Raw genomic sequence first — 3,293 nt, 5'->3', positions numbered from 1 at the left:
TAGAACTATAAAGTAAATAACTATTCTCTTAAATTTATAGGATACTACTAATAGCAAGACTATAATAAAAAAAATTATTTTTTAATGTTTTCCATCATTTTTATTAGCATATTTAAAAACATCAGAAATACCAAAAAAAAAAAACTATTCTAATCCTAAATGGGGGAGCTTTCACTGTGATGAAAGCCCAGGCTGCTGCTGGCTTTGGTAGCTAAGGACAGCGGCACATACCCAGGCTGGCCCAAGTGTGTTAGAAGCAAGGGGTTTCTTTGAAATCAACCTGCAGTCTATTCTGCAACTTCCCTATTCTGGAATTCTAACAGGCTATACTGTATTGTCAGACAATTAAACACTTCCCTGAGTTATTAATAGGCAAGTGTAGATGCAACCTCACAGCTATGAAACTTACACTTTTGTGGCAAGCTATTTTTTATGGATTTAGATTTTAACGTTTAAACTAAACTTAAAGCACCAAATATAACATAGGAATGACTCTTTCAAAGAATCTACACTGAGACTGTGAGTCCACTGTGCAGGAGGATGGAGGCAGCACGGTCACTGAGGAGAAGAGCCCTCTTGCTCTCAGAAGGCTAAGCAGGGGCAACTTTTACTGAAAACAGTCACAGCACAGCCTGCTCAGGGCACCTGCACTGCAGGGCTCTATCCAGGAAAAGGAACCCCAGCTCTGAATCCAAGCACAGCTTAACTGTCCCTAAAGCTCAGCCCAGGACAAGTTAGCTGGAGTTTGAGTTTCTCCAGAAAAAGTGAGCTCTGGCACTCCTCATCAGAGAAGGTGGGGATGTTTCTCACTAACTATACCATCCTCCCTCAGGAACCAGGTCACCTCATCCTCTTAATACTACGAAGCCTGCCACCCTCAGTCGCTAACGGCTCTCACCCCATTCCTGAGCGCAGCCCTCACGTGGCCCTGCCTGGCATGCAGGGTGCTCCTCCCCTGGGCAGTGAGTACATGTAACTAGTAAACCTAGTGTCAGGTGCCATGTTTCAGCCATCCCCAGTAATCTCAGAGCAGGAATCATCACCAATACATTGAATAGGAAGCAATTAAAATACCACGTATGATAAAAGCTGACCAAAGGGAATTATGTACCATCAGCAGGGGCATTTATATCAAAGGACTCTCAACAGGACTTCCAGTTCACGCAGTGACGTTCATGTCAAGCTCCTCTTTAGTCTAATCGCCAGTTCCCACTACCCAAGGTTAACCAAGTCATCTCACCATCAAAACCTTAACTGCCCCTTGGCAACAAAGTGATATGTGGGGAACGGTATTTTAACTAAGAAATGTCTTATTCTTATTCATAAGCATAAGTTCTATCAGGGTTGGAATACAGACTCTTAAGTCTAAAATGTCTAACAGCACAAAAGGGAAGGAAGATCAGCAAAGGTACATGATCTGTATCTGTTCAAGCTTTACAGAAGCCGGCCTGGTTCGCGTGTGGGTTTTGCTGAGCAATCACAGTGCGGACAGCAATGAAACGCTCTTTGCTGTTTCACATGTCTCCCATTCAACCCCAGAAATCCACCTTCGATAATATTTCCCTTTATAAAAATCTCGTCATATCAGAAGCATTTACATAATTAACCTTGATGGTAAAACCTAAATGTTGTCCTAAAACACAAATTCGATCATTATTCTACCTGCAGTGTAGATTTTAGTTCATGGGGGTGGGAGAGTGGATCACGCACCTTTAAGTATTTTCCTGGGGTGACAAGATGACTTAACTAAAACTTGAAGTATTTTTTGCTTCGAAATTTTTAAATACAGGAAATCAATTATTTTAAATTGTAACTGATTGCTGTATGAGTTCATTTTCAGGCCTGGAGATCAAATAAAGAATAGCACATGAGGGCGGGAGTGAAGCAATGAGGGTCTGACACAGTAGATGAAGATGCTGGCCTCTGCAGTCTAATTGCTAAAAATTTGATCCTATACTGAGACATTACACACCTGCCCGTTATAATATTCACACTCACCATAAAAACAAAACAAAACAAAACAAAAAAACAACGCCCCCCAAGCCTTCCCCAAGAATATCCAAGAATAACAAAACAGAAGGAAAAGAAGTAGGATAGCCACCATGCTCACTTTCTAAATACCCAGCCTACCCCACCTCTTAACAATAAAAGAATAAAGGTCCTCGCTCTCTTACTTCTTTATTGATGGATGCTACGAAAAAGGTAAATGCTGCTGGCATCCTAGTTTCAAGTACAACATCATTTTCTAACCATCCATCATTTTTTAAAAAAGGAGATTTACATCTTTCTTTGCCTCTCACCACTGCCCCAATTCTGTAGAGGTTAAAATATATTTGAAGTCAAACAATATAGGACACTAATAATAAAATACTTGGCTTCTTCTGACCCTATTTCAGAGCAGTGAGTGTAACCAAAAATAAGATAATCTAAATCCTTTCAACTAACAGAACTTACACAGCTAAAGAAATATTTGCCTTCAAAGTAGGCAACACAGAAGGCTATGTGCTTACTCTGGTGAAGCTGGAAGTATTTTTGGAAGTCACTTAGAATCGGACACAGACCCTACCCTACTCCCTGCCTATAGGTGCAAGCATGATGGGCATACGAACTCACGCACACACCTGCAGCAATTGTTTACAGCCTCACTTGGCTTTGAATCCAAAACTATATTATCTATCTTGAAAACCAAACTTTTTCACTGGCTAACGTCAAATAACTTCTAAAGTGGGTGGCAAAGACCGTTCTTGTCTTCCCAAATTTGTTTTCTTATCCTCCACAGAAATAGAACCACAACTTTTAGTTGTTCGTGTGGTTACCCATAAAACTGTATCTTTTCACCTGCCCTGTGCAGTTGTGACCAATGGATGTGAACAGAAGTGTCACGTCGCAGTTCTAGAAACCTTCCTCAAAAAGCCGTGAGCGAGCGAACCCCTAGCCCTCCTCCACCTGCTGTTGTGTGGAGCTGGTACTAACGTCATCTCCTACACCATGATGAGGACCAAACCCTGGGATGGCAGACCAGACAGGTGCAAGGGGCTTCGGTCCCTGAGGGCTGATGGTGGAGAGCCAGGATACCAGGCCTGGACTGCCCACCTCTGGAGTTTCGTACGAGAGAAAATATTCTATCCTATTTAAGTTGCTGTTATTTAGTTCTGTTAGTTGCAGACAAACCTAATTCTAGATTTTACAAATAATATTTAAAAGATAAAACCCACTCTCCAAAAACAAAAATTTCTCATGGTGAGGATACTAAAAAAAAAAGGGCCATAAAAAAAAAAACGATTAAGAAGCTG

General features: G+C 41.2%; 1 protein-coding gene across 1 annotated transcript in view; it reads right to left on the bottom strand.

The window, feature by feature from the left end:
- Window positions 1–3,293, bottom strand: part of MTMR7 (myotubularin related protein 7) — a 91,881-nt gene that overhangs the window by 42,344 nt on the left and 46,244 nt on the right. The window lies entirely within an intron of this gene.

This window comes from Pteropus alecto, unplaced genomic scaffold (genome assembly GCF_000325575.1).
Source record: "Pteropus alecto unplaced genomic scaffold, ASM32557v1 scaffold24, whole genome shotgun sequence".
NCBI classification, from domain to species: Eukaryota; Metazoa; Chordata; class Mammalia; order Chiroptera; family Pteropodidae; genus Pteropus; species Pteropus alecto.
The sequence above is the reverse complement of the archived record's forward strand: the minus strand, read 5'-3'. Positions and strand labels throughout refer to the sequence as shown.